At 36.5% G+C, this 10,454-nt stretch overlaps 1 pseudogene; it reads left to right on the top strand.

Annotated features, from left to right (window-relative positions):
- The first annotated feature begins 3,693 nt into the window (after positions 1 to 3,693).
- LOC122281262 lies at positions 3,694 to 5,539 on the top strand (annotated as a pseudogene).
- The last annotated feature ends 4,915 nt before the right edge of the window (positions 5,540 to 10,454 follow it).

Genomic DNA, 10,454 nt, shown 5'->3' with positions numbered 1-10,454 from the left:
CTCATAGGGTGGGATTTGTTTCCCGTTTTTTGATATTGTATTTTGGTTTATTTATGTTTTCACTAGATAACTGTAATATTTTTTCAAATGCTTGTCTTTAAGTGAATTTGTATTAAACAATTCTGGTACTTAACTTATTTAAATTATTCGCTGTGTTGTTTTTAGTGTACACTTTTTGCATATACACACTTGGCACTATTTGTTGGAATGCATGACCCATGTTGTCATTACCCTAACATCATGATTCTCATGTTTCCATTCGTAGGAGTCGTGGGCGTCACACAAAATGAGAGAGCAAAACCATGAGGCAAAGTGACATTTTCGTTTTATTAATCCAGCCAGCCACCATTCGCAAGCATGCAGAAATATATCTTAAATCAAAATGCATCATGTCTTGATAATTAGTACCCAAAAATATGATAAACTAGAAACCGCCAAAGCATTTAGTAGTAAAAGAAGGTTAAATCAATTTGATGATTTGTTTGTTAAGAATTTAATTAAGTACTATTAGTTTTAACAAAAGTATTGATTTCTTAATTTTTAACGAAGAATTCTACATCTAATTGTAATTAAATTTAAATCCAAGTTCGTGATTTTCAAGCCGCTTGATCTAAATGATCAGATGCGTCAGTCATGATCCAAGTTCGATCCAGACCATGGCAACTTATTCCATTTTTTTCCAGTTTTTTTTTTAAATATATTCTAAAATTTACCCTGATTCTATAATTATAATTGTATTTCTTTTAATGATTAATTAAACTTTTGATCAAGGACTTGAGGGAACTCATCCAAAATCGGTATGTTACGCGAGCCAAGAGGATCATTTCTCTCTTGCAACTCCATGCAGTACCAATCATAGACACATGGAGAGGTTCTTGGCAGATTGCTCAAAGCTCTTTTGTGTTTTGCTATCAAAAGTTGTTCTACACAAAGTCTACGTGTTGTTTCCTTTCCAACCGCTATGTCCTTACGTTGCAAACAGCCGACTTTCTATCGAGACTCCAACAAAAATTGCCCGAGGTTAAGGTCCTAGACATGCATGGTCAACCTAGCCTAGCATTGGAGGACTTCTCTAAGGATCTAATGCAGACCCTAGAGAGATTGTGAGAATGGCACGGGTCAATTGGAAGATGGCCCACATCTTTCCATTTGACTAAGCCATGGCTCAACCTTGACAGCCCATTGACACTGTTGTTGACATGCCACGATAACCCTATAGGTCATGCCTTGACATGCCCTGACAGCCCCATGAGCCCTGCCTTGACACTGTCGCTGACATGCCCTGACAGTCCCATGGGCCATCAGCATGGCCAACACCATCAGCACGCCTACAGGCATGCCAGGGCCCCCACTATAGCACGCACTTGACAGCACCACCATCATACCATGGCCCCTGCCATGGCACGGGCATGATAGGCTATGGCTCTTGCCATGACATGCACTTGATAGCATCTCTAGCATGCCATGGTGTACTCACACCATCCAGCGCATGGCTCCAGCCCATACCTTGCAGGCAAGGCCAATGACATGTCCACCAAGCATGTCATCCAGCGTATGGCTCCAGCCCGTGCCTTACAGCCCCAATACCCAGACCATCAGCTTGGGCCATTCATGCTAATCACCCAGGCCACCAGTCAAGGCCATGTAGGACCAATGCCCAAGCCACTTAATTGGGCCTCACAGCAGCAGCACGACACCACCATTTACCCACCATCAAGCCTAGGCTTGGCACCATGCCATGCCACCATCAGCAGGCCATGTACAGCGCCATGTCGTGTCCACCACCAGACCAACGCATGGCATCATGCCATGCCATGCAACCATGCCATCCAGCAGATCTATGCATGGCACCATGCCATGCCCAACATCAAGCCATCAAGCCATATACGACACCATGTTGTGCACCCCATGAGCCACCATGGCCCATCCATGGGTCGTCGCATGCCACAGGCCATCATGGCCCGTCCATCACTATGTTATTACTTTTAATTTATTTATTTATTTTATTTATTTTGCTAGGGCCCTTTTGGGGGTTTCCAACTTATAAGCTCTATAAATAGGAGCCTTAGGTATTTCATTTTGCATCTTTTATCATTTGGCATATTTTCCTTTGTTTAACGGTTTGGTGCGTTCTTGTGAACACTTTCAGTGCTTTTGCACTTGGGCTCTTTTGGATGCAATTTGTGAATCCCAATGAGAGGATTAATGCCTTGCAATTCGTGAATAGGTGTTGTCCATTTATCTATCTTTGTTTCATCACCTTGCAATTCGTAAATAGGTGTTGAATCTTTATCTATCTATCTTTGTTCTTCCATATATCTTTGTTCATATATTTTCCTATTTGTTCTTATGTTTCCTTGCATATCTAACATATCCTAAGCATTATTATTCTTATTCTTTGATTTCTCAAAATATTCATATATACCAAAAAGAGAATCTTCATCTTCCCTTGTTGAGTTGTTATCCTTTGTGTTCATATTGTTCATGCGTTTTTTTCGTATCCTTCCATCGTGCTCATCATTTATCTAACTTTAATCCATTTTCCAAACACCACACGCCTACCACCTTATTTCCCATAGTCCATATACGGCCAACACTTTCCAAAATGCCCTCCTTCCATTTTTCACAAACCCTAGCCACCCATCACTATCCATCTAGGGAATTCCTAAACTTTAAGATCCCAAATTGCCTTTCCCTATCCATTCTCCTTCATTTTTGGTGATTGATCTTACTTACCAAGTTGATCCCTAAATTCTAGGAGACATCTTAAAATTTCTCAATCACCTTATTCCTCCATCCCATCTTACCATATCAAATCCCTTCATTCTAGGAACTACCCTAGAATCACTCAAACTTTAAATCCCTCACTCACTCCATTCTTGCCTTAGCCGAAAAACCCTAATCCCTAATTCATTTCCTGCCTTTTAGGAATTCATCTTCCATCTTCCAATCCATCCAAATTCAAAATACATCTATTACCTTAATCAAACTCCAAGTTGTAAAAAATTCCCATCGATCTTATCATTTAGGATCAAACCCTAGCCACCTACCCATCATACAAACTCTATCTTCCATCTCCAAATCCCTACACTTTAAGAACAACACTAGACTAATTCAAACACCATCCAACTTCATCCGCTTACCATATTCAAATCTTACATTCTTCATCTTACCTTAGCTAATCCCTAAAGTCAATGAGCAAACCTAGACTCTTTCAAACACCTTCCAAACCCTAGTAACCCATTTTAGACTCCAACCCTAATACACCACTTCCCAATTTCATAATCCCCTTTAGCCACCACTCAAAACCCTAGCTACACTTCACCCTACCAACACTAAGTATCATCCAAGTGGGGCCAACATCAAGGGCAACCATCAAGTCGTTCCATATTGCATCAAACACACAAACTCACCACTTAGATCACCCGAGCTCATTATCATCATAAAATCTATCACTAAACACCATACCTTCATTAACCTAGGAACCCTTCATTGCCATATCCCAGCCGAGAGCAAGTAAGACAATGAGGAACATTCGGTCATCATAAGGCAACGCGAGACCCTTGGACCCCTAATGTTTGGGGACTAGATCGAAGTCCCCAACACTTTCACTTCCATGCATGTAGAAAATCAAATATATATCACTTGAAACTCCTCTCTCTGATAACATTCTAGATAATCAAGCTAGAAGCCATGGATCTCGTTCACAAACTGATGAACATTATAGTCCCTCCCATAGGCCTAACCATGTTACTCTTCTTTCTATCAACCTATTTGTTCTTCAAGCTTCTCATTTCCACCATAAAATCCATATTCAGTGAAGATGTGGCAGGAAAAGTAATACTCATCACCGGGGCATCCTTTGGAATTGGAGAGTTTGCACCAAGCTATACCCCCAACTCGTTTAATACCTCTATATTTTTTTTCCTTTTTTTTTTTTCAGGTATATATGTATATATATAATTTATATATTGTGGTTTTAAAGCATCTTGCGTATGAGTATGCAAGGAGGGGAGCTTGTCTAGCCCTCATAACACGAAGAGAGAACCGTCTCAGAGAAGTCGCCAGCACGACCTATCAGCTTGGCTCCCCTGAAGTTATCGTCATCCCTGCAGATGTCTCTAAGGTTGAAGATTGTAAGCGCTTTGTTGATGAAACAGTCGAGCACTTTGGGCAGTGTAAGAAAAAAATTAAACGAAAATGATACTACCTTTTTAATTTGTTTTTCTCGTCGAGATATTTTGAAAATAATATTATGTGAATTTTTATAGTAGTAGATCATCTGGTAAACCATGCCGGAATAACTCCGGTCTGCATCTTTGAGCACGCCCCCGATATTGCTAATCTTTGAATAGCTATGGTAATTATGTAGATTTTCGACATGACTCTCTTCTCTTGCTTTTTTATATACCTAATTAGACTTAATTTTATTATGTGAAAGGAAAAAAAAATTGTAAAAGACTGCGACCCAAGTTATATTGAATGAGATTAGCAAGATCAAAACTGAAATTCCGATGCAATTTCCTGGAAATACTTCATTGACATTCATTGCAAGTACCTATTGAATGACTTTTTACTGTATCCGACCTTTAGCAAAAAATGTATACCTAGGATGACAAAAATACTTTCAAATTCTTGTCCATTGTTCGAGACTCCCAAATTTAAGTAAGAGAGATGGACATATGAAATGATATTAATCACAACAAAAATACTTAATTGTGTGCTATGTTTTGTCAAAATGTAAACTTCTGGGGTGCAATATATGCTACCTATTTCACTATTCCACACCTTAAAAGGAACAAAGGGAAGATTGTAACCATTGCTTCCTCTACAACATGGTTACCAACACCAAGGCTAAGCTTCTATTATGTAATTAAAAATTAATCTCGTCGGCATTCTTTTCTCAGTATTATTCCCTTTTGTTTTTTTGTGCATATTTTTATTGAGTTTTCTTACTGCATTGAGATTGACATCAACCCAAGCAAGCAAAACAGCAGTCCAAAGCTTCTTCGAGACATTGAGAGTTGAACTTGGGGAAGACATTGGCATAAAAATTGTGAATCTAGGGTTGATCGAGTCAGAAATGACACAAGGGAAGTTCCTATCAAAGCAAGGTCGGATGGTACTTGATCAAGAAATGAGAGATGTAAGCTTCTCGGCATTCTATCTGCAACATAATGGTCATGCATGTTATTGCATGCGGTTTGGATAATAAATATATACTTAACTCAATCAATGCCATTGGTATTAGATTTTAGTGAGTATAATGCCAATAGAGCCCGTTGGAAAGTGCGCCAAAGCAATTATGAAAGGCGCTTGCCGTAGAGAGAAACACTTGACAGAACCAGCTTGGACGAGGGTGACATATTTTTGGAAGGTGTTCTACCCTAAGATACTGGAGTACTGGTTGCTACTCCCCAGACCTGGATTAGATTTGGAAAGAGACACACCTACCAAGAGGCTCCTCCATCTAACTGGACTAAAGAAATATATATACTCAGAATCTGTTCAATTCCCCGAGCTCAAGGCTACTGGATAGGACCAAAGTTAACATTAGTTAGAAGTGATGCAACGTGTATGGATTTATATATATATATATATATATATATATATAGTCTCTCTATGTATGTTAGCTTTAAAACTAAAGACTATGGGATTTGTCAGGCATCAAGCAACAAAGATATATATTGTCCTTAGAAGAGTACTCATGTAGTATTACTGTTTTTACTTTTCGAGGCCAATTGTCTGTGGTACTATGTGAAGAAGTCATATAGAGAGGTGTATTGTATTCCTTATATAACAATGTTACAGTGTGAATCTTGGCGAGTTTATACAAGGAACGCTAAAATTTCATAACAAGACTAGAAATCATGAAGCAAGTTGTTGCCCAGATGACTAACACAAGAGGGAAGTGAATTGAGTTGTATTAAAAAAAATAACAATTATAAATCAAATATATAATATAAAATATAAACAAAATATGAAATAACAATAAATATAAAGAGTAAGGGTAAGAGAGAAGCAAACTCAGTATTTTAACGAGGTTCGGCCCCACTGCCTACGTCCTCGCCTCAAGCTACCCCTTGAGGATTCCCAAATTCACTATTCAACCTCCTTCAGGTGGAGATAGAAACCTATTACACCTTTGAACAACACCACTACAAAGGATCCGTGTAGAACACCCTCTACACTTGCAATCACCTTACACATAGTGATTCAACTATTCCCCGTATAGAATACTTTCTACACACACAAGAGTTATACATACCATTTTTCTGATACAAGAGCTGATAGTGGGTAAGTTATCAGAAAACACTCCTCAATGAGTGAAATAAGAACAATACAGCGCAAACTATATCTCTCAAAATGAACAAGGATTAAGACTCAATGCTTAGAGAAGAGAGAACGAAAGCTTTGAATGAATATTGTATGCTCTTGGTGTTGTGAATGTGAAGCTCTCAAATGATCTATGTATAGGCATATGAGACTTCATATTCAAATTTAAAAAGATTCACATGTCAAAGACAACATCATTCACTTTTTCAAAAAATTCAAATAAAAGGTTCTTCTTTTTCAATTGTCAAAGACAACATCATTCATTTTTTTCAAAAAAATCAAACCTAATTTTTTACTTTTGGCATATGACAAAATGAACACACTTTCCTTTCCAAAAAATTCAAACCTAATCTTTTACTTTTTGCATATGACAAAAGGAGCACACTTTCCTTTTCAAAAAATTCAAACCTAATCTTTTACTTTTTGTAGATGACAAAATGAGCACACTTTACTTTTCAAATTTTTCAAACAAAATCATCTACCTTTTGTATAAGTCTAAAAAAGTATCAATTACTTTTGAAAATATTCAAATAAAACATGCACATGTGAAAGATGACAATCAATCATCTTTAATATTTTCAAAATTCAACCCTTTAATCAAGGCATGCACATGTAAAAGATGACAATCAATCATCTTTCAAAATTTTCAAATTTAATTTTCAAAAAAATTCATGCACATGTGGAAAATGTATTTTAATGATTTATGATAAAATATTAATTTTGAGCATTAATCCTAATTTCGAATTTTAAGAGATTTACAACATTACTCTATGACTTTAATGTGAACTTATTTCCTTCTTGCTCATACTTGGTTCTTTGATGTGTTTGATTTCATCGTGTGAACAACTTGAACTTGAAACTCCTTTATTCTTTGAATTCATTTGTTATCATCAAAATCTATGTGTAGATTTATAATCACATGAAACTTGAAACCTTGGGTTCAACAATCTCCCCCTTTTTGATGATGACAAATACTTAATAGAACTTGAAACCTGTATTAATACTTAAGCTTCCCCTGAAAATATGCGTTAGTTTTTTAAGCAAAAGTATAAATATAATTCCAAGCATATATAACAAGTTTAGCAATTTAAACAATGTTAATGTTCTAGTCTAAAACTTCTCCCCTTTTTGGCATCATTAAAAAGGATCGGCAGCAAGTAAATGAACTGAAGAAAATTATACGTTTAATAATCACTGTAGATAGTTGAAAAAGGAGTCGTCCATGACCCGACAAATGCTGCAAAGTCTCGAGGCCTAACTCTATGAATTTAGTGCGGCTGAAGATTTAAACAATCGCCTGATATTGTTGACAAACGTGATTGAAGGCTCTGAGTTGCTATAAAAAAATAATCATTTTCATCTATCGGATGCCAAAAAAATAATCGCTTCTTGACCTGAGTTCTATTTTTCCACAACGATAGAATGGCTGAGCAATTCTCTTCTACTAATATTTCAGACTTGAATCAGGAACCCTTGACGTATCAATCATCAATCTTCTCTCCTGAGGCCGTCAATACCATGATAGGAGCAGTGAACCGTTTTTCTAGTAAGGCTGATTCTGAGATTATTGCAGAATCAAGAATGCTCAGTAGTCAATATACTGCCTCTGTTACGATCATGTTTCAGAGGTTAATGGCGAGGGTGAGTGAGATTGATCATCTTAATATGCAAATATTTGAGTTACGACAGAAGCTTGCTAATAAGGATAGTGAGAATAAAAGGCTAAAGCAAGAAAATTAAGAATTGAAAAAATTTGCAGATTGGTATGCTCATGATCTGCAACCACGAATAGAGGAGCTGGAACGAGAAAGGGTTCAGATACAAGGTCAACATCGGCAGATAACAGCAGAGGTTCATCGTTTACTAGAAAAATATGGACATTCTACTGTTAATCTCGCTGGCTTAGTAAGAAAACTTTTGACAATGTGTGTCCAGCATATCTTGTATTTCTTTTGACTAAATAAGATTTGAAGAGACAATAGTTTGTCTTATTCTTTATGCTATCTCTATAAAATCAGTCCTGAAGTTCATCCAATCCGCTTCAAGTTTTTATCTCATCTCTATAACTCATCTGCATTCCTTCAGCATTCTCGTTTTAAGCTTTCTATTTTTTTCTCAATGGCTCATTCTTCTAACATTTCTCTAGATCCATCCATAAGGCATTCTTCACCTCAACCTCCTGTCCTTTCTGCAGCTGTCATTGGTGCCATGTTGCAGCAAGAAAATAATAATCTGACTAATAAGTCAGATTCTGATGCTATTTATGACTTGGTGAGTCTTGGGACTCGCTACTCTTCCTCTATTGTTATTTTTTCTCAGTGGCTACAAGCCAAAAATCATGAAGTTGAAAAGCTCAAAGAACAAATTGTTGTACTTCAACGAATTGTTCAAGAGTCTCACACAAGGGAAGGAATCATTCGGCAGAAGAATAAACAGTTGAAATCTTTATTAGATTCTTCATTCCGCTTGCCGGTTCCCATGGATAAGAATGACATGATATTGTATGAAGAGAATGAGCGTCTCAAACATGAGGCTAAGAATCTCAAGTTTATGTAAAAGTATTTAAAAAATCTATCTCTATTTTTATTGACTCTGGTCTATCTTTTAAGAGATATTCATAACATGCATCATACCTATTTCTCTTCTGATCATACATAATCTATCTTCTGGTAAAGGTTTTGTGAAAATATCTGCTAATTGATCGTGTGTGTTTGTGAACTCTAATATTATATCGCCTTTCTGCACATGATCTCGAAGAAAATGATACCTTATTTCAATATGCTTAGTTCTAGAATGTTGTATTGGATTCTTTAAAAGATTTATAGCACTTGTATTATCACATTTGATTGGAATGTGATTATACATAAGTTTAAAATCTTCAAGTTGTTGCTTCATGTAGAGAACTTGAGCACAACAACTACCCGCAGCAACATATTCTGCCTCAGCAGTAGATAGTGCAACAGAATTTTGTTTTTTACTAAACCAGGAAACTAGTGCATGACCTAAGAAATGACATGCTCCACTAGTACTTTTTCGATCTATTTTACAGCCAGCATAATCTGCATCTGTGTAACTGATTAGATCGAAAGATGTGTGCTTAGGGTACCATAACCCTAGGTTAATTGTACCACTAAGATATCTAAGAATGCGCTTAACTGCAATTAAATGTGATTCTTTTGGAGATGATTGAAAGCGTGCACATAAGCACACACTAAACATAATATCTGGTCTACTGGCTGTTAAATATAATAAGCTACCAATCATACCTCGATATATTTTCGAGTCAACTGGCTTACCAGATTCATCTTTATCAAGTTTAGTTGATGGGCTCATTGGTGTTCCAATTTCCTTAGCATTTTCCATCCCAAACTTCTTCAGTAATTCCTTAATATATTTTGATTGATTGATGAATGTCCCACTTTTTGCTTGCTTAATTTGCAATCCAAGAAAGAATCTAAGTTCTCCCATCATGCTCATCTCAAATTCTTCCTGCATAGTCTTAGCAAAAACTTGACACATATTTTCATTAGTAGCACCGAATATTATATCATCAACATAAATCTGAATCAAAAGAATATCATCATTTTCATATTTAATGAAAAGAGTTGTGTCGATTTTTCCTCTTAAAAAACATTTTTCAATCAAGAAACCACTAAGTCTTTCGTACCAAGCTCTAGGAGCTTGTTTAAGTCCATATAGTGCTTTTGTGAGTTTGAAAACATGATTTGGAGAAATATGATTTTCAAAACCTGGAGGTTGCTCAACATATACCTCTTCATTTATAAAACTATTTAAGAAAGCACTTTTAACATCCATTTGAAAAAGTTTGAAATTTTTATAACAAGCATATGCAAGTAGCATTCGAATAGCTTCTAATCTTGCGACAGGTGCATATGTCTCATCATAATCGATTCCTTCTTCTTGATTAAAACCTTGGGCTACAAGTCGAGCCTTATTTCTAATAATGACTCCGGACTCATCTTTCTTGTTTCTAAAAACCCATTTTGTTCCAATAATAATATAATTTTTGGGTCTAGGAACAAGTGTCCAAACATCATTTCTTTCAAATTGATTCAACTCTTCTTGCATAGCCAGAATCCAAGATTCATCCTGAAGTG

The sequence above is a fragment of the Carya illinoinensis genome, chromosome 11 (assembly GCF_018687715.1).
Source record: "Carya illinoinensis cultivar Pawnee chromosome 11, C.illinoinensisPawnee_v1, whole genome shotgun sequence".
Classification (NCBI taxonomy): Eukaryota; Viridiplantae; Streptophyta; class Magnoliopsida; order Fagales; family Juglandaceae; genus Carya; species Carya illinoinensis.
This window is presented reverse-complemented; position numbering and strand designations above follow the sequence as displayed.